At 50.4% G+C, this 21,791-nt stretch overlaps 1 protein-coding gene across 13 annotated transcripts in view; it reads right to left on the minus strand.

Annotated features, from left to right (window-relative positions):
* Positions 1-21,791, minus strand: part of LMO7 (LIM domain 7) — an 824,605-nt gene that overhangs the window by 293,725 nt on the left and 509,089 nt on the right. The window lies entirely within an intron of this gene.

Below are 21,791 nucleotides of genomic sequence, written 5' to 3' on the forward strand. Positions count from 1 at the left end.
TGGACCCCTCGAGGGGGACGAGGTGGGTACAGGGGCCGGAGAGGAGGCGGACAGGGGTACGGGGGAATGGGAGGAAATGGATGGCAGGGTCCCAGGGGCCCCCAGGGGAGTTGCTGGAACTGTGGACGATGGGGACATTACTCCAGGGAGTGCAGAAGTAGACAACACAATGAGTTCCAGGAGGAGGAGACTTATGGTCATCCACACCCAGGGAGCCCATATGGTCTCCCAATGGGACAGCAGCAACTAAGAAACCCCGGCCAGGGTACCACGGGCCAGCAACAGGGACACCAGTATAGGACACAGAACCACCCCCAAAACAATGACACTATGCAATACACGCCAGGTAACCCTTTCGCGACAACAGCAAACGGGGCCCCCGCGCCAGCACCTTACAGCGGCATGTCAGTGGTTTCAGGGAATGTCTTTAGTGAGGGAGGGGCGACGAGATACCCCGCATAGGGCAGCCCACAGAGAACACTTGCGTGTCCAGTTCTATCCACCACCCACAATGCAGCAGAGGAACCATTGGTAGGGGCGCAGATAGGAGACAAGCAGTTTATATTCATGGTTGATTCGGGAGCGGAGAAATCATGTATCAGAGAGGGCCGATTCCCGTTATCTAACAGGAAGTTAGAGACGCAGGGGTTCTCTGGGGCTGTAGTTGAAGTTCCTTACACAGAAGCTTTGAATGTAACAGTGGGGGGTAAGACTGTGAAGGCACCCTTATTGTATTACGAACATTCCCCAATTAACTTGCTAGGGAGGGATCTCCTGAGTAAACTCAACATGACCATATCATTTACCGAGAGAGGGATAGTGTGTTCTACACCCGGGATATGCCCCTTGCGTGCGATGTTGGTAGTGCAAGCCTACACAACCACGCAGGAAATACGAGGGCTGCCACAAAATGAGGAAATGTTTATCAAAGGGCTGAAGACTCTGGCCCTCATAATTCCCGAGCTAAGAAGCATAGACTGGAGGATTCCGGCGGAGTTCCTCTTCCGCCCCATAGTGTGTCCCAACACAGCACCAGGATCCGTGGTATCATTAGACTTGCACGCTGTACAAGTGTCAGCAAAAAGGATCGCTGTGATTGGAGTAGACGAGGAAGGGTTCGAGTGGCGCACAGTGCTGTGCACAAACGCCAACATCGCCCTACGAGAGGTAACAGATGAGGATCTCTTTTCAGACTCAGAAGGGGATGGTGAGATAGTGATGGAAATAGCGATGCCCTGTGATATTTTAATACAAGCAAGGGAGACCCCCCGTCCAATTGATGACAGTGGTAGGAGCACCACCGTCATTTTTTGATGACGACATGAGGCTCGTACCAGACAACTTATGGACAACAGGCCCCCATGATGTGGGACTGTTGCACGGAGTACAACCTGTGGTAATAAAACTAAAGCCAGGAGCAATTTTACCGCAAGTTAAACAGTATCCTTTGTCTCGTGAAGCTGAAGAAGGGATAAAAGAGACAATAAATGCCCTACTAGCACAAGGGATAATAGTGCCTTCAAACTCCCCATGTAACACTTGTATTTATCCAATCAAAAAAGCAAAAGGGGGGTCTTGGAGGATGATACAGGACTTACGCCCCCTCAATGATGTAATTCAGAAGGAGTTCCCTCTAGTCCCTAACCCGGCATCAATACTATGCAGCATCCCGAAAGAGGCATCACATTTCACAGTAGTAGATTTGAAAAACGCATTTTTCTCCATACCCCTGGCTGAAGAGAGTAGATACCTTACCGCCTTCACACTGGGGGGTAAAAGATATGAACATTGCATATTACCACAGGGTTACTGTGAGAGCCCGAGCATCTTCAATCGCGTATTACATGAAGACCTAGGAAACCTATCAGTTGACAGCACCATTATTCAGTACGTAGACGATTTACTAGTTTGCGCACAAAACGAAGAGAAATGCAGAACAGATTCCATAACATTACTGACTTTGCTGGCCAACAAGGGGTACAAAGTGGACAAGGGAAAGCTACAGTACTGTCTGACAGAGGTCCTGTACCTAGGACAGTTAATTTCAAAAGATGGGAAAAGAATAATACCAGACAGAGTAGAAGCCATAAGATCGGTAGGTAAACCCACAACTGTAAAAGACATGCAGAAATTCCTGGGAATGTGCAATTACTGCCGAGCATGGATATTAGATTATGCGGCATACACCAGGCCCCTATTACAAGCATTAAAGGTGGCCCAAAAGGAGAACAGGAAGATGGAATGGACGGAAGAGATGAGCGCCTCTTTCCGAACATTAAAAGATTTGATTTCAAGCGCTCCAGTACTCGCAAACCCCGATTATGGACGCGAGTTTTACCTATTCTCACACTGCAAAGAAACACTGATGACAGCAGTCCTGACACAAAAAACGTCCTTAGGACACAAGCCATTGGCTCACTATAGCGGTACTTTAGATGCCGTGATGCAGGGCCATTTCGCGTGCGAGCAATCACTCGCTGCAGCCGCGTTCGCGATTGAGAAAAGTGCCACCATAGTAATGGGTTGCCCGGTGACATTGTTTGTGGAACATTCACTATTTGCAATATTAGAAAGATCAAAAAGCACACTGACCACACAGCGGGCGACAGCCTACGAGATTATATTGTCCAGCGCCAACATCCATATAGTGAGATGCAAGACAGTGAACCCCGCCACATTCATTACAGAAGCGTGTACACTAGAGGACATGCAGAACCACGATTGTGCAACCTACACAGGAGAAAGAGGGGAGGGCACAGTGGTGTGTGAGAACGCTCTAAGCGAGAGGGAAGTGTACTTTGTGGATGGGTCTGCATCAATTGACGTGGACACGGGAGAAAAACACGTTGGCATGGCAGTAGTGAGGTTAGAAGACGGTGAGTATGAAACACTGGTACAGTACCGCCTCCCATCACATTACTCCGCACAGGCAGCAGAACTGATTGCGCTCATAGAAGCACTACATGCAGCAAAGGGTTGTGCAGTGACAATATACACAGACTCAGCTTACATGACAACGACAGTACATGGAGGCCTAGCAAGATGGGGGCGTAGGGGCTTTAGGCGGGCAGACGGAACACCTGTACAGCATGCAGAATTGTTGAAAGAGTTAATTGAGGCCCTGCAAAACCCCACTGCAGTAGCAATAGTAAAGTGCCAAGCACATACATCCAACACAGATGTTGTGTCTTTAGGGAACGCGGCAGCGGACGCTGCCGCCAAGGAGGCTTCCTATTTTCAGAAAAATGACACAGGTGAGTACATGCTTAAAAACAAGAGAAACGAAGAGCCCCCAGAAGGATATAATATGATGCCCATACCACAAATAATAGAATTACAAGAAGGAGCCAGTGCAGAGGAAAAATTAATGTGGACAAAACGAGGGTGCAGCAAGTCAGGAACAGACCTGCTGTGGCGGCAAAATAACTCGGGGAAAGTGGTAATGCCAATCCAGCTATTAGAGATTGCATTTCAACAGCTGCACTTCCCTGCACATAACACCAAACAGCACATCGCAGCAGAAATACAGGAAGAATGGTTCGTGCCCTGTCTCCAGGAGCATGTGTCTCGATTGGCAATGGAATGTACAACATGCCAAATATACAATTCAGGAATGACATTACGTACTCTCCGGGGAACAATTCCTAAACCCATTGGCCCATTCAAGGAACTACATATAGATTACGCAGACATGGGGGAAAGGTGTAATGGCGCACGGTACATGATTGTGGTTGTGTGTCCATTTTCACGGTGGGTGGAAGCAGGACCCTGCGCACGACCCATGCCAAGAGCGCCGCCAAGTTCCTAGTAAGGGAAGTATTCCCGCGCTGGGGGATTTGCGACGTGATTCGCTCAGACAATGGCACTCATTTTGTGAATGAGCTTTTTAAGGAAGTGACTACATTATTGGGAATAAAACATAAATTATGTTCAATTTATCATCCTCAAAGTAATGGCGTAGTGGAAAAGATGAACGGACTGTTGAAGGGCAGGTTATCAAAACTATGCTTCTCATTAAAGAAGAATTGGATTTACTGCCTACCCCTTGCGCTATTTGAATTAAGAAACCAGCCAAGCAAAGACCACCATTTGTCCCCGCACGAGATCGTGACTGGGAGACGGATGAACACAGCACATTCACCACTGCGCGAACACTCAGACGCTCACAGAAGCGCCGCGATATTGGGAGAAGAGTTCACAGACTATTTAAAGAAATTGACAAGGGCAGCGCGCGTGATATCAAAGCAACTGTCCCCACCCTTCACTAGGGAAGAGGGAAATGTAACAGGCGCTGTCACGGAGCCAGGGCAACAGCTACAGCTAATGCCAGGCGACTGGATTTATGTCAGAAGCTTTGTGCGTCGGTGGAATGCACCACGATTCCATGGCCCATACGAAGTAATATTTTGCACGCCCACGGCAGTAAAGGTCAAAGGGTTGAGGTACTGGGTGCACTTGACCGATGTACGAAAGGCATATAGCAACGTACAAGAGGAGGTAGATGAGGAGGCACAGACAACAGCAAACGCTGCAACTGAGCAGAATGACTGAATATGAACTTGTGTGTATGTGATGGTACCAAACTTGAATAAATGCACAACGGATAAAGAAAAAAAAAAAAAAAAAGGAACAGTTTTTAACTTTTATCTTGTTGAGTGTATATATATATATATAATGGAATGCAAAATTATAAGTTTGTATACACCCTTGTCTGTGAATACCCCTCCCCGTATCCCCACCCACCTCCATTCCCCGTCACATGTATATTGGCACTAATGGTGCTAGCAAAATGTTTACATGTATGCACTCAATGCACTTTTATACCTTAAACAGGAGCTTCCATGGCATCTAACGGGCAGCCTGCAACGGATAGATTCACTAGAATTAGAGAGTGGTTAACTAAGAAATGCATATATTCGTATGAATGTGGACTATCTGCGTGCATTGTATTGTTTTTTACATTGATGTTTGGTCTGGTTACATACTGGTTCATAGCGTTCATCTCTATCGAGATGAACGAGGGGGGAGGGAACAACACAACTACTGGGACCAATACAACTGCAAGTGTCAATGCCAATACAAGGGAAGGTGATTTTTTGGTATGGGACGGAACTAAACTTGTGTGGGGCTACTATACTACGCCATCCAATGTTGTCATCTTACAAGATGGAGGGCCAAAGGGTAAAAGGCAAAATAACACACTGTCCCCACCTGAGATGTCTAATTACAATGCTCACAGCTTAAACGACCGAAACCCCTCTGCCATATCCTGGTTGTATAATACCCCCACCAGCCAACCTGCCCCCATGGCCATAGACAATCAAAGAATGAAAGCAACACATGAAACATTATATGATGACTGGGTGAAGGGGGGTGGGAACGAGAAAGGGGGGTCTGTCTTGCCCTTCGTTCAGGAGGTTGGGAAGCGCCAAAGGAAGAATAACAGACGGAAGAGGGAAGCAGGGAGGAGGAAGTATGATGAGTACTATGGGCTAGGTCTAGATAAAATGGAAGACCCACGACACCCCCACCAAACAAATAAGTGGTATGCAGATATGAGTGCCACAGCTAAACAAACAACAAACGAGAGCTGTTATGTCTGCTCCCTTATTCCTCACGCATCAGGTACACCCAAAGTACTGTTACCCAAAGAGTTGCCAGTTATAGATGCCCAATGTCTCCTTCATCTTACGTTATGCAGAATTAAGAACACCTTCCAGGCACATGAAGTGACTTTTCAGATGCTACAGAACGAGAAAACGTGCTACCCAAAACCGGCAGGGGTGGTATGTCTGAAGGAACCATTTTTTGTAATTGGAGGGACACTTTTTTCTGACAACAAGTGGAAGGACGAAGAAGTAATGTGTAAAGCTGAAGCACTGAGGGGTGTGGCGCCGGTGAAGTTGCAATGGATAGAAGAAACGTGCACACCCGTATGAAGGAACACATTTCAAAACTAACCTGGGTTACGCCCATCGAAAAGCCTTTCAAGCTGCAGAGTGAAATAGACTATGAACTATGTTTCGAAGGAGAGGGGAGAACGTCCATGGGGACGAACAAGAAGTGCAACAAAACCCTCCCCATCCCAGATCTAAGAAAAGGGACTGCGGCCCTCATGGACACGTACTGGGTATGTGGCAACCAGGCATACCTACACCTCCCCCCGTCATGGAGTGGCAGCTGCTCAATGGCCACTCTGCACTCAGCTCTAATGGTGATACCAGAAAGCCACATTGGTGGAAGCAAAAGGACACAGGAACGCACACAACAGAGTGTGGCCCAACCAACTGCAGAATCACAAATGTATGTCCTGTCTTCTGGAAACAAGGGAGAGGTGCTAACCCGTCACAGACGAGCATCAAATTACATCTCACAGGCATCATCAGAACTATTGGCTCAGATCCCAGACAAATATCGATTATTCAGCTCAGCAGAAACATTTTTTGCCTCACTCGTATCAAGTGTCCAAGCAAGGGCAAACGCAAAATGGCTCCAGATAACCCGTTGGGAATTGATTCAGCTGGCAAACGACACTGAAGAAGGATTTAACATAATAAAGGTCGAACTAAGAGCTCTGCGACTGATGACCATGCAAAACAGGTATGTCCTGGACCTGTTGACGGCGATGGACGGCGGTGTTTGCCGAAAAATAGGAAGTGCCTGCTGCACTTTCGTACCTTCTGAAGACGCAGAGAACGGCTCCCTGTCCCATGTGATCGAAGCAGTCCACAACCTAGGAGAAAAAATGAAGATGGAAGGCGGAGCAGAAGATAGTACATGGTTCGATAACATCTTCTCCTGGGTCCCCTCATGGCTTGGAACAACTGTGAAATTTTTGATGCCAGCTGTGGTGTTCCTCCTTTTCATTTTCTGCCTGTGCCAGGTGGGTCTTCGAGTCTGTGCTAGCGCAGTACCAAATGGTGCAATGATGATGGTGACAATGGGCAACTCACACGGTACAATAAAAACAATGCAAGAAGCACAAATACAAACAGGGATAGATAACACACCCAGGTACCAATTGGTGCCCATGTATCACGACAAGGATATTGTAGATAAGCTGTGGCACACCACCATCAAAGAGCCCCGCATACTAGAATGGTACGAGGAAGTTTGGGTAGATTTGGAGGGAGATGGTGGGTGTATATATCTCACGTGTACTCCAGATGAATACGCCAGGAGAGGTGAGAGCTTAAGGGGGGTGTGCAGAGCATGGATGCCTATCAAAGGAACTCCTGCATGGGATGAGGCGGTTATGGACGAAGCAGAATGTAGGAGGATAGAAGAGCTAAAGAATTCGTTACTTAAGTAACGAAAGGGGGGAAATGTAGGGGAGGACTGGTCCAGGAGACCCTTCTCGCCTGCGTTTTCTCCCCAGGTGAGGGCTATGGCTCATTGGGCGTTCCCTCGTGCCACCCGGGCCCAGGTGGTGGAGGGCTCACCCGCTGGAGACATTGCCCACACGTATCAATTGCCCATACAAATTTAGCTAGGCCCAGAAATCATTTTCTGTCTGGTAAAGATGGTGCGAGCTCAGCGCACTGTAGCGCGGCCCCCACCCTTGGAGAGTCTCATCCCTGTTGCCGCAGCACCCTGGCAGATCCGCTGCGAGCACGTTCCCACGAGCAAGACGGACATGAGGTAGCGCAATACGCTAACATTGTAACAGTTCACCTCCCACAGTGTACTAGCGCTATCAGCATGACCCGGCCAGCAGGCCTGAACAATGAGAAGAACGGTAAAATGGTCATCTGATGGCAGACAGTCTTAATATATATGTATATAGTAATGTCAAGACCACTTGCAAAGTATGCTTCTTCCACAAAATCTCTTATATTACAAACGCCTGTAGAATGTATTAAAATGAGAGAGCATGCTCCCATGATATAAGCAATGGCGGGCTCACACCATTACAGGTGGACGCTAATAATAAAGGAACGCTTCAGGGATCTGTTTGTTGCGTGTATCACTGGGCAGCCTACCTCCCATGGTTTTGTGCCATAAACTAAGCTAATGCTGCTAGAGTACACGAGAAAGCGAATGCATTTATACTATGAACTCATGTAAAGGATGCGCGAGAATGCACTTATCATGTGGGTATGTCTAAGCCCCTTATGTGCCACCACCGTCACGTACAGTGGCGGGTCGTTTTCTATGTACTCCACCGACCCAACTACTACCTCATTTACAGCGAATGTATATGCATGCAACTAAAATACTGTAGCTGCTAGAATATAATGTGCAAATATGGTGCTCGTACCGGGTATAATCGAGACACATCCAGCAAAGTTTAAATGCATGTTTTGAAGCGATTTTGAATAAGTATTATAGAAAGTGTTCAAATGTTTGTGATGTCTTTACCTACATTCAGCAACACACGAGGGAGATACCTTTGTGAATGCGTACAAGGCCATTTCCCCCTCCCACCCTGCGAAGGCTGCCAAGACATGAGAACAGAGGCCCGCTCTGCGCTATCCCACCTCCCCCGACCGGACTGGAGCCGCTTCAAAGATTTGTAGCCCCACTGCAGCACTCAAGGCCGCGACCAGCCACCTGCATTATTTACAGCACAGCAGTAAACCCTTGTCTAAACTCACGCGCCCCCTCGTAAACCCCACAACCCACCGGACCGTCTTAGACTTATGGCCCTGTGCAATCAGGACACCCAACACTTTGACAACACACAGCGGAACATCCATAACAACTTCTAACAAGACAGAAAGACCTGTACCACCCGTCCCAGGCCCCGAAGCTTAGCCCCTCGACCTATGGCCCCGGTCAACAGGACACGGGTAACCAGGCCTCGATGTATTACCTCCAGACCCCTCACAAGGTGCATTCCTCCTGTGTTGCATTAACCTATAAAATAACCTATTGGAAGATTTACTAAAGAGAATAACACTGTAAATGACTGAATGACTGCGGTGTGCATGGCTGAGGGCAAGTAAGTCAGGAAAGGCATTCGTTTCTGCCACAAGCCGCCTTGGCACACCAACACCGCCCGGATGAACTCAAGCCGACCTGCCAGGCCCAGCCCAACCCACGAGGGTGACCAGTGACGTCCTCCAGCCAAGACCAACCACGCCGCAGCAGCACCTATAGTTAGTCGTCGCCACCCAATCCCAATGAACTTGTGCCCCCTATAGTATGTAGGTTTTGATGACGTTTTTTGTAAATATATACGCCTGTCTTTGCAATTGTCAGACAGAGCGCTCTCGGAGTTTGCAGAGTTCTTTGCATGCCCAATTCTGATTGATAAACTCCCATTTACGCTCACCCGCACTCTGTCTTGGCCTTATTCCCATTTTGGGAGAGTCCTTCATTGTCTCTCATTGCGGGGAGGATCGTGCTGTTTGGGGACGCTTGCTTTCACCAATCAGGTGGCTGAAAGAGCGGGCAAGAATACAGTGTCCCTGCTCTGCTCTTTCTAGTCACTGAGGCCCTTCCCCGGGTGGTGCCATCTTCATTGTGTGTGCTCTCCCCACTCCACCCCCACACCCAAAGACATTAAAACCCTTTCCACATCCCCTTACCTGCTGGACCAGAGCTTTGTGCTCCGGTCCTGGTGCTACTCCCGTCTGCGGCAGCCATAGAAATTGAACATGGACACTACTTTCCAAATGACTCCAGCAATCTTTCCCCATCTGCCGCCCACCCACCTCCCCTCGGGAGTTGGCTGCACATATTGCTGAATGCCAATGTCACGAGAAAATGTAACTATTTGCACCGAGGGTAAACCCCTGGGGTGCGAATAGCAATCACACCCCAGCAGGGGGCGTACAGGCTGGTAACTGCTGCAGCCCTCGCCAAGGCCTGCACCTCTCGGGCCTGCCTAGGTTTTCGGTTGGCGGGCAGTTACCGGCCATTTACACCCCCCTGCTGGGGCATTATTGCTACAATACTGAACCTGTATTCCTGTCTTCAATTAGCTGCCCTTGCCCCTGAAACAGCCTTAAATGCAGGAGTGGGCGCATTTAACAATAGGGTGCTGGCACCCTATTGAGATAATTACAACCCTGCTCTGGCACAGGAGTGGGACGATCATCTTAAGGTGCTGCAGCACCCTATTGTTAAATGCACCGGCTTTAATTTTAAAATGACATTTCTACCACCACAAAAAGACACATTTGGCGCCAAATAATTCTTTTTCTGGCCGAAGCACTGCTGCCACGAAGGCCGGCCCTGCTCAGTGATGGACCGTTCTGCTTTTCCTCCCCAGGAAGACCGAGGGTTAATGGCGGCTGGCTAAAAGCATCCTTCTGGCATTACTCCAAGCACGCACTGGTCTTGCCGGTCCGTCAGGCATGTGATGAGGGCGGGGCTAGCAGCAGAGCATTACCTTGAGGACCCAGAACAGCACCCAACGGATGTAGAGGAGAGCCTGGCATTACCGTGCATTTTAGACAAATTGTGTACACATCAGGGTGCGAAATTTGAACTTCCAACTAGCCATTGGCTAGTGATATTTGACTCTTGGCAAGTAAAATAGGATGTCCTGTGTGTATGTATAAAATTTAGATGGCAAAGGACTTGTTCGCTTCCAGGCTATATGGACACTTTAATTGGGCTCATGCTTTCTATGAAAAGCTTGGTACAACATAATGAATGCAATAAATTAGGCCAGAAGTCTTCTAAAAACGTGGCCGAACCGAAGCTGCATTTGTTTGTGGACAACAGGGGTACCTTTACTATCCTACCGATAACTTGACACCCACCTGAACACTGCTGCTTTTTTTGATCCACCCTGAAAGTTTAACCGTTCCTCCATTGTGCCAGTATACAGCAGTAGCTTTATGGCACGGGCTTTAGTTTGCTTTGGCAACCAGACGCACACAGACGGCATCGGAGGGCAATGTTGCATAGCAACAAAAGAATCCCAAGTACAAATTGTTTCATGGTAATTTGCAAAATAAACAAACCCATGAATATGCCGATTGGAGGTAAGCAACCAGAGGGAAAAGGGCAAAGTCTGGACAAGAAAAAAGGTGAACGAGGTTCACGGCCAATGAAGTTCCCTCTTTACAGTGGCTTTTGCTTAACGTGCTCACACAACAAACAAAACAGACGTACCTCAAAACATGTAGTTTCGGTACCTTTGCACGACGTTCTAAATGCATAGAAACGTTGAATAAGTTTGAAAAACGGAGGCGCAACTTGGTTTAGATATCCCTGCCAACATTTCAAAGGACAGAAAATAGCCTTGCCCCAGTTTTCAGGTTGTAGCCAACACTAGAAATTCCCTTTAAAGAGACGCCCGCACACCCAAACGCAGCTCCATTTCTTGAGGTTATGAACTGAACCAGCCCCTCTCCATTGGTCTTGCGCATCAAGGTAACAGGATGGGTCTAGGGCTCGGACTCGCTATACAATTTGAAAAGGATACCTTAACCCATGCCAAAAACATGTATATACCATGTCAAAACATGCTTTTGAAAATGTACTGTAATAGTGGCAAGGGTACTATTATCACTCTCCCTGTTTACATGCAGGAGGAATTCAATGACAGGGATTGCAGCATGAACAATGCAACATTCTCCAAGCGCCTGTCATCCTGTTTTGTTAAGGTCCGACATCACAAAATTTAGGTTACATCCCAAAAACCAAAAGGGATTGGTTAGCAAGGTGAACTACATATACACTATAATGGGTTAGTGCGATTGTTGTTGCACTTAATCTGCGGCTCACCCTCGAGAACAGACACTACAGCACCTACCCCACCGCCCTCTTCATTCCTGCACTTGCATGTTCTGAATACTCACAAGGCATAGTAGCATCCCTCCCCCTGTATTTTATTTAATTGTATTGCTATCCCATGTTCCCTCCCTGCTGCCGTGTGGGTGCTTTAAAGCAGAATTTATTTTCTATATAAGCGCCTAACAAGCAAGCAAACTAAATTAATTGGGCAAGCCATATCTGGTGGCTCCTTCTGGGACCACCTCTATGTGACGCAAATACAAAGTTACAGGTTAACTTAAGGAGATTGGCCAATGCAACGTAGCATAACCTTAGCGTGGAAGGCAATTAGGGATTGGGCAGAAACTTCTCAGCCTTGGAGCTTTGGACAGTTACAAGGCCAAGTGCAACTATTCAAGGTAGTGGGAACAACCCCGAAAGTGCTGCATGTTCCCATCTCTGATCTCCTAGGCCTTGAGAGAGAACAATCGGCTTTGAACCTGTATTAATTTTGTATCCTCCTGCCTTTGGTTCGATGGGAACAGGCACCTGTGTCTGGCTAGAATTAATAGGCTCGGTCTTGTAGTTTCAGATCATGTGTGTAGAGACCACAAGATGGATTTCTCTTGCTTGCAATTATGAGGATGTTCGGCTTGTGTCCCCTGCCGGTGTCCTATCCATTCTGTTATCTTGAAACCTTTCTTCTCAGTGTCCTTGGTGAGGTTGTGCACGGTGTATGGGCTGGAAGCCTGGCCTGCGTGCTTCAGCAGGATCAGCCGGTCAGCCTCTCTGTTCTTGAATTCGACCCTGCTTTTGCCATGCACTCCAATGTGCCAATGGCTTCCATCTTTATTCGCATGGCCGCCCATGTTAGTTGTGGTTAAGCATCAGCAAGCAGTTCATATGTATTCTTATGCATCTTGCGGGTTATGCGTAGCAAAAGGTATACGTTTGTCAGTCCTCTGACTATGCGAGTCATAAGCATATTCTTTGTGTCTATCAGCAGTAAAACTAAATGTCTGTGTAACTTAGTGCAGGGAGGTCTATGTGCTTCATGTCAAACGTATCCATGTCATGTCAGTCGTGTAGTCAGTCTTCTTCGAGGTTGCAGTCAACTTGTTCAATTGATGGCAACTGTATCTCTTCAACACCATCATCCAGGTATGGTCTCATGGTTGAGTGAGTAGCGCTTGTCGAACCTACGATACATCAGAGATGGCGAGGAAGGGCCCAGAAAAGATGTACATCTATTGTGTTCTCTGTCGCCAGGCTGAGAGTGGGATGGGTGTAATGAGGGCCCCATTTGGGTCTCCTTCAGTACATTAAATGCTAAACTCAGCATTTCACATTTAAAACAGAAAAGCGTGTATAGGGCTGGTTCAACTAGTACAGGGGTCTGCAGCTTTCCCGCTCCCCAGAGGTTTTGGGCTAATACTTCCATAATTCTGCACAATTTTTTTTTTTTTTTATTGAAACATTTACTCAGTTTAAAAGCAAAGAAAAACTGAGTTTTATCAAAAGTAAAACGAATTTGTCCTCTCTCTTTTCTTCCCTTTCCGAGGTAAAGTCTTCACGCAACGCCACCATCAAATTATTTTATTTTTTTCTCCGACGCTAAATTATACAGTTCACGCTTCCTGTGCGTTGCGACTTTAAGTGGGTGACAGAGAAAGAAAGAAAGTCTATCCTTTATTGTGGTTGCGATGAGGTGTTATGCGAATTTCTTTCTTTCATCGCTAGCTCTATTTGCTTTGCCATTGCCACTGCCCAATTCGTTTTCTCTCCTGAGATTAGTCTATCCCACCACTCGTCGGGCTCCAAGATCCAGGCGTTGTCTAGCAGAGGGCGAAGGTAAGCTATTCTGTTTTCTCTGGTCATTGGACAGTTAATCACAAGGTGCTTGACAGATTCAATCGTATCCAGGTTTTTGCAGAGGCGGCCGGACTTTGTGGTCTTAGGGTCACGACTGGCCATAATCTCCCGCGTAGGGAGTAAGTTCAATCTTGCTTTCAATAGAAGGTTTCTCCGTTTTTTTATCTGGGAATTTTTAACAGTAGTTTAATGGCATCTTTAATTTGTTGAAGGTGGGAGGTAGGGTGGCTAAAAGTTTGTTTTTAGTTGCCTTTTCCACTGTGGTGATCCAATCCCACTCTTCCATTTTGCGTTTGACACGATCCGGATTTTCCTTCAGGTCTTGTTCGGAGCAGGCTATTTGGGCTAGGTCATTTACTCTTTTCTCTGCCCAGTTGGATAAGGCAGAGCATTTCCCTTTTTCCTTTTCTTTCCTCAGGATTTCATATATTCGCAGGGAGTCAGACATGATGATTTTTCTAAATAGCCTCATCGCGCTTTGATCCACCATGGATGTCAGTGAAACTAGACCCAATTCACGCCTAATTGCTGGCATGGAGGTCGATTTGGGTAAACCCAGGACTGTTTTCCATACATAACCCTCCATTTTGGGCCATAGCTTATGTGGTAAACACAGCGATGACTGGGCACCATATAGTATTGATGGAACCACCTTTGTTTTATAGAAGGTTATGGCTGGGATAAGTGAGAATTTGCCGTATTTTCTATCCACTGCTCTTACTTGGGCGGTCAACCGCTTTGTTTTCTCCCATAGTTGAAGTTGCCAGGCCATGTCCACTCCAGAACAATCCATCAATACCCCTAGGTATTTGATGGTTTTTACGGTTTCGATTTCAGTGTTCTCCAGAAAACATGTCTGCTGTTTTGTTCTTTTTTTGCTTTTTTCGAAGACCAAAATCTTGGTTTTTGACTCATCGATCTCTAGGTTATTTTCTCTCATATACTTTGCCAGATTAGTAAGTTTGCCCTGAAGACCAACTGGGGTTTGGTCAATCAGTATGACGTCATCAGCGTACAACAGGCGAGGGATCTCCGTATTTCCTATTTTAGGGGGAAATGTTCTAATTTTGCTTTCTGACTGGCCATAATCTCCCAAAAATGCAATAAACAGGGCAGGGGCCAGTGGACAGCCCCGTTTGACTCCTCTATAAACTTCAATCTCTTCAGATAATGTACCCTGCTGATTCAGTTTGACCTTGATTTTTGTCTTCTCGTGGAGGGCTTTTATTGGCTCCAACACCTCTTCCGGGCATTTCCAGTGGTGTAGTTTTGACCATAACTTGTTACGATCAATCTTATCGAAGGCCTTCGATAGGTCCACGAAAGCCAAAAAAATCCTGGGCGCCCCATCCTTGACCTTAGCTTTCAGGATGTTGAGGATTAGGATGTTTATTGATGTGCTCCCGTTTTTTTGGAAACCTGTTTGTAGGAAGTCACTCGACGGGCTGTTTTGTTCCCATGATTTAAAATGGGTCAATAGCAGCGTCGCAAAGATCTTGCCTATAATGTCCAAAAGAGCGATGGGTCTATAGCTTACTGGCTCATTTCGGGCTCCCTTTTTGTAAATAGGGACGATGATCGCAGTTCGCCAAGTTTCAGGGATCATCTTTTTTCTGCCACACTCCTGAAAGATTTTGCTAATCAATTCTGACTATTTTTTTGGGTACCGCTTTAGGTCCATTTATTTTACCATACGGTTTACTGCCTTGTCAAACACAAGTAAGGAACAAGTTACTTACCTGTAACTGTTGTTCTCCAGCATGGGTCTGGCATGGATTCACATGCTCATGAATATTCCCCGTCGTCAGGCTGGGAATCCTCGGTAAAGAAAAAACCAGTATCAGTTTCGTTCTGATCTGTCTTTCGTAGTAATAACCAATCACTGGTCTCTGCGTCATACTGACCACAGCCAATGACTGCCCTCTACCTAAGCACCGCCTCTGGCAGCCATCTTCAGATTTGGAAGCACGTGAAGTGGCAGTATGACCAAGTGAAGAGCCGCAGAGGGGTAGGCGGGAGGGTTCGCATGTGAATCCATGCCAGACCCATGCTGGAGAACAACAGTTACAGGTAAGTAACTTGTTCCTTCTCCAGCATGGGGTCTGGCATGGATTCACATGCTCATGAATAAAGAATACATAGCAGTACACACATGCACAACCACGGGAGGTGGCAAAGGCTCAACATTAAGCATCACATCAACTCAACATTAAGCATCTTACCTCCTCACCAGGCTCACCTCAGGCGAACAGGTTGCGCAGCACTGCTTGGCCGACCCTGGACTCCTCCCTGGAATCCCGGTCGACGCAGTAGAATTTCGTGAAGGTGTGCGTCGACCTCCACGTAGCAGCCCTGCATATGTCCAGCAGGGCACACCAGATAGGAACGCCATGGTAGCTGCGATCGCTCTGGTGGAATGGGCTCTCGGACGGCCAGGCAGCGGTCGGTTTGCCAACCGGTGACAGTACATGATACAGCCGGAGAGCCATCTGGAGATGGAAGCCTTCGAGAGAGCCTTCCCCTGATTGACAGGTCCAAAGTTCACAAAGAGTTGTGACGTCTTCCGAAAACCTTTCGTGCGGTCCACGTAGAACTTCAGCGCTCTAGCCACATCCAGCGAGTGCAAAGTCCTCTCAGCCGGCGACGAAGGCGACGGGAAGAACACAGGTAACACCAAGGGTTCGTTGAGATGAAAGTCCGACGGTACCTTGGGCATGAAGGAGGGGTGCGTCCTGAGCACTACCCTCGTGTCGTGGAAAGTCAAGTACGGGGCCTTGCAGGAAAGGGCCTGGATCTCTCCCACTCGTCGTGCGGAGGTGATGGCCACGAGAAAAGCTGTTTTCCACGATAGAAACTTCAACGGGGCCGAGTGCAGAGGCTCGAACGGAGGTCCCATGAGCTTGGCCAGCACCACGTTGAGCTCCCACGCCGGGGCCGGAGCCTTCACCGGCGGGAACGATCTGAACAGTCCCTTCATGAACTCTTTCACCAGACGATGAGACCACAAGGACGTCCGGCCCGTGGTTCTGGTGTATCGGGAGATCGCAGCAAGATGAATCTTGATGGACGCGTGTGCCAGACCAGCTTTGGCCAGCGTCAGCAGGTACGGCAGTACTTGGGGAGCCGTAATCCGTAGAGGGTTAATCTTCTGTGCGTGGCACCAGACAGAGAACCTCTTCCATTTGTGTCCGTAGCATTTAAGAGTCGAGGACGCCCTGGCCTTTGCAAGAACCTCTCTGCAATCGGCCGGTATGTCGTATCCTCCAAACTCTAGCGCTGCAGGAGCCAGGCCTGCAAGTTCAGCGACTTCGGGTCGTGGTGGAGGATGGCGCCTCCTTCCCTGGAGAGTAGATCCGCGTCCGCCGGCAGCTTGATTGGCGGGGACGCCGACAAGTCCAGAAGGTCCGGGAACCATATCTGCCTCGGCCACGCAGGTGCGACGAGGATCATCCTGCACCGTGACCTCTTGAGCTGGTTGACGAGCCGGATTAGCAGAGGCAAGGGAGGGAACGCGTAGAGGAACAGGCCCTCCCAGGGGAACGAGAAAGCATCGCCCATGCTCCTCGTCTGGGGAAACCTGCTGGCGAACCTCCGGCACTTGGTGTTCGTCGCCGTCGCGAACAGGTCGATCTGGGGTGTGCCCCACCGTCGGAAGAGGCGATCCACCAGATCCTGCCGTAGTTCCCACTCGTGGCACGAGCGCAGCTCCCTGCTGAGTGAGTCGGCGATGGTGTTTTTTATCCCTGCCAGATGAAACGGCACCAGAAGAATCCCTTGGGCGACGGCCCAATGCCACAGGTCCTGCGCCTCCTTGGACAGCGCTGGGGACCTGGTTCCGCCCTGTTTCCTGATGTAAAACATGGTGGTGGTGTTGTCGGTGAAGATCCTCACCACCTTGCCCTTGAGGGACGGAAGGAAGGACCTGAGGGCCCAAAACACTGCACGGAGCTCCAGGACGTTGATATGCAGGGACTTCTCCGTCGGGAGCCAGAGTCCCCTTGCGTGCAGATTTTCGGTGTGCGCTCCCCACCCTTCTAGGGAGGCATCCGTGGTCACAGTCACCTGGTGGGCTGGGGTCTGGAAGTCCATGCCCGCCGTCAGATGCGCGCGGGTGCCCCACCACCGTATCGCTCGTCGGAAACTCTCGTCGAGCTTGATCCTTTCCTCGAAGCTGCCCGTCGTCTGGATCCAGCGCGCATCCAGGAATTCTTGCAACGGGCGCATCCGGAGCCTGCACATGGGAATGAGGTAGATGCAGGAAGACATCCCGAGGAGGGACTTGATGGACCTCACCTTGGCCGCGTCGGCCACCAACATCCGTTGCACCTTGCCCAAGATGGTCCTGGTCCTCTCCTCCGACGGGGAGGCCAGAAGGGACACTGTGTCGAGCCTCGCTCCCAGAAACAGTGCGACTTGCGCGGGCACCAGGTGGGATTTGGCGTAGTTCACGGAGAATCCCAGGTCCGTGAGGAGTTGGACGGTCCTTGCCGTGTGGACCACGGCGAGCTCCCTCGTCTTGGCGCGGATGAGCCAGTCGTCCAGGTAGGGGTAGACGTGAATCCCCTCGCGGCGCAGCTGCGCCGCCACCGGTGCGAGGCACTTGGTGAAAACCCTGGGTGCCGACCGTAGTCCGAAGGGAAGGGCTTTGAACTGGTAATGACGCCCTTGGACCACGAATCTGAGGAATTTTCGGTGCCCCTTTAGGATGGGAATGTGGAAGTAGGCATCCTCCAAATCCAACGACGATAGGAAGTCTCCTTCCTCCAGCTGACCCAGGACGTGCTGGAGGGTGACCATCCGGAACTTCTGCGCCTTGATGAACTTGTTCAGGCGTCGCAGGTCCAGGATGGGGCGCCATCCTCCCGTCTTCTTCTTCACGAGGAAGTATCGCGAGTAGACTCCGGAGCCCCGAAGCCTCTTTGGGACGAGTTCGATGGCGCCCTTTCTGAGCATCGCCTTTACCTCCAGGAGAAGTTGAGGGACGTGAAGTTCTTTCCTGGCCACGGGGGGGACGCGCGGGCACCTTCTTTGAAACTCGAGCGCGTGGCCCCGGGCCAGGGCGTCCAGCACCCAACGGTCGGTGGAGATGGACTCCCACACGCTGACGAAGCCCGCCAGCCGGCCTCCCACCGGGGTGCTTCGGTGGGGGCCCGACCCCACGGCCGGTTCAATCCTGCTTGGACGCGGCCTTGCCGCCTTGGCCTCCTTGGCGACGACGGCGGGGTCCGCCAGACTTGCCTCGTCCTCTGTAGGCCTCTTGCGACGACGAGCGGGCCGCTTGACGGTAGGAAGCGAAACCGCCGCCGGAACTTTTGGAGGCGCCCTTGCCTCCGCCGCTCCGAAAGGGCATCCGCCGTTGCTGCAGTACTCCAAGGGCCCGGGCCGTCTCAGTATCCGCCTTGATGGCCTGAAGGGAATCGTCCACTGTCTTCCCAAACAGGTTGTTCCCGTCGAAGGGCATGTCCAGGACCCTGGTCTGGACGTCCTGCCGAAAGTCCGTAGCCTTGAGCCATCCACGACGTCGAAGGCAAACGCCGTTGCCCATCTGGCGGAACCCAGTGTCGGCGATGTCCGTCGCCACGGTGATGGCGTGGTCCGAGGCCACCTCACCTTCCTGCAGGATCTCAAGGGCCTCCGCCCTCTTGTCGTCCGGCAGAAAATCCAGCAGGGGAGCTATCTTGTACCAGAGTTCCCTGTCGTAGCGGGCCACGATAGCCAAGGCGTTGGCCGCTTTAATCGTCGTCGCTGCCGACGAGATGACTCTACGTCCCATGGCATCCAATTTCTTTCCCTCGCCGTCCGGCGGGGAAGTCGACGTGGAGGCCGCACCCCCCCCCGCTTTCTTCCTGGCTGCTGCGGAGACGACGGAGTCCGGGGTAGGCTGCGCCCGGAGGCATAGGGGGGCCGAGTCCGGGACCCGGTACTTTTTCTCGTACCGGTCTCTTTTCGCTGGCGTCGTGGAAGGGTTCTTGAGGAGGGAAAGGCCCTCATCCCAAATGTCGTCCAACAGAGGCACAGCGAGGACCGTCTTCCTCTTGGCCTCGCGCCGTTGGTAAAGGAAGCCTTCCTTTTTCTTCTCCTCAGGGCAGAGTTGGAAAAGCTCGGATGCCCTGGCGATCATTGAGTGGAACGATCCAATCTCGTCGGGCGGAGAAGCCCTGGTGGGAGGCGACGACGGAAAATCCTCGTCGTATGCCTCGTCGTCCGTACCCGTCGCTGCCGTGTCAGTCCCCGTATCATCCCCTCGGGTGGACGGGGAGGAGGGCTGGACGGGGCGCGATGGTTGAAAAGGAGGCGGTGGATGGATCCTTCTTTTCTTGGTAGGGGGAACACCAGAAGGTCCCGGTTCTGGATCCCCCGACGGGAGAGGTTCCTCCGTCGGTAACGGTAGTCTCGTCCTTATCTCGGAGCATAAGGACTGTATAGCCAACAAAATGGCCGCTGAGTTGTCTTGCGGCGCTGGCAGAGGGGAATCCGACGGGCGAGCAGGGGCCCCGTCGGTATCCTCGACGATGTCGTCGTCGTCACCTGCGTCGGGGCCCATTCCGACGGGCTGGTCTTGTTCCACGCCTAGGCCGTGGCTTAGGACCTCGATCAGCTCCTCTTCTGAGGTTGAGGCCGAATCTACGACGACGCCCTGCCCCCCCTTCTTCTTCCCCACGGAGGGTTTCACGGGGGTCCTATCGATGGGCACAAAAGAAGACTCCCTCCGAGGAGGCAGGGAGATTCTGGGCCCCGAGGCCGCCACCACTGGTGCAGCCTCCACAGGCTGGGCCAGGGCCGCCGCGACCGTTTCGATAGAGGGCTTGGTCGAATGGATCAAGGCCTTCACCACCTTAGGTGCGCTCACCGCCTTATCCTTGAGGGAGGGGGCACTGCCACGCTCCTCCTCTGCCTTAGAGCTCGACCGGGGCCTCTCCAGGAGCTTCGCCGGGTGCTCGGCCTTCCTCTTACCCGACCCAGAGCGTTGGCTCGTGGTTGATGGTGCCGGGGAGGGTGCGCCCTGCCTGGCGCCCGTAGAGCCCGACCGTTCGGCGCTCCCGGTGCCAGCGGACTCGTGGTGCTTGGCCTTATGTTGGGCCCCCGTCGCCGGGGCGCCCTCAAAGGTCTTAGAAGACCGCTCAGATTTCTTCTTTCTCGCCAGACGGGCTCTTACCCTCCAGCCAGCTGGCGAGACGTTGATGGCGGTCCTTCATGGTCCGTTCCGACATGTTGCCGCAAAACGCACAGTCCTTCTCCACGTGCGTCTTGTCCCCATGAAGGCAGTAAAGGCAGAAAGAGTGTTCGTCCTCCTTGAAGACGTTCTGCAGCTGGCATCCAGGGCAGGCCCTGAACAGCTTTCCGGGCGTCGAGCTTCCCTTCTCCTGGGCCATGGCCGAGACCGGGCCTGAGAAGCTTCTGGAGTCCTCCGAAGTGTAGCTCGACGAAATCTTCACCCTTGAGGGGCACAGATGAATCCGACACGGGTCCCCGTTGATCGGATGTAGGATCGGTGGAGCTTGAGGCTCTTTTGACCGAAAGAATCTAAGTTTTGTGGAAAAAGCGCGAAAAAATAGCACTAACGCTCGAGAGCAATAGCACGAGGATCCCAACACATGAACGTGCGGTAAAAATCTGAAGATGGCTGCCAGAGGCGGTGCTTAGGTAGAGGGCAGTCATTGGCTGTGGTCAGTATGACGCAGAGACCAGTGATTGGTTATTACTACGAAAGACAGATCAGAACGAAACTGATACTGGTTTTTTCTTTACCGAGGATTCCCAGCCTGAAGACGGGGAATATTCATGAGCATGTGAATCCATGCCAGACCCCATGCTGGAGAAGCAGGTTATGATCACGGTGTTCTGTTTTTATTACTTTAAAGCTTGTGATACCTGCTGTAAGGCCGTCAGAAATAAAAATGTAATCAAGGGTCGCGTTTGCAGAGTTTCGTTCCCATGTTGGGAGATTTACTTGTAAGGGGAAGAGATTGGCAACGTTTTGGATGTTTCTTGCTTTAATAACTTGGTTCAAGGCTTTCCCTCGTTCGTAAGCTGCTTCTCTTGATCTGTTCCCTTTTTCATTACCCAAACCAGTGGGCCTTAGGACACTGCATTTTGCGTTAAAGTCACCGCATATTATGATATCGATCGAGTCAAAGTTCTCATACAATTTATCAATGGTGCCCCTCATGTTGTCACAGAATGTTTTAATAGACATCCGTTGGGGGTTCCAGTAACAATTTATAATTGCTACATTTTTTGTAGAG

This window comes from Ambystoma mexicanum, chromosome 7q (genome assembly GCF_040938575.1).
Source record: "Ambystoma mexicanum isolate Mex_15411 chromosome 7q, UKY_AmexF1_1, whole genome shotgun sequence".
Lineage (NCBI taxonomy): Eukaryota > Metazoa > Chordata > Amphibia > Caudata > Ambystomatidae > Ambystoma > Ambystoma mexicanum.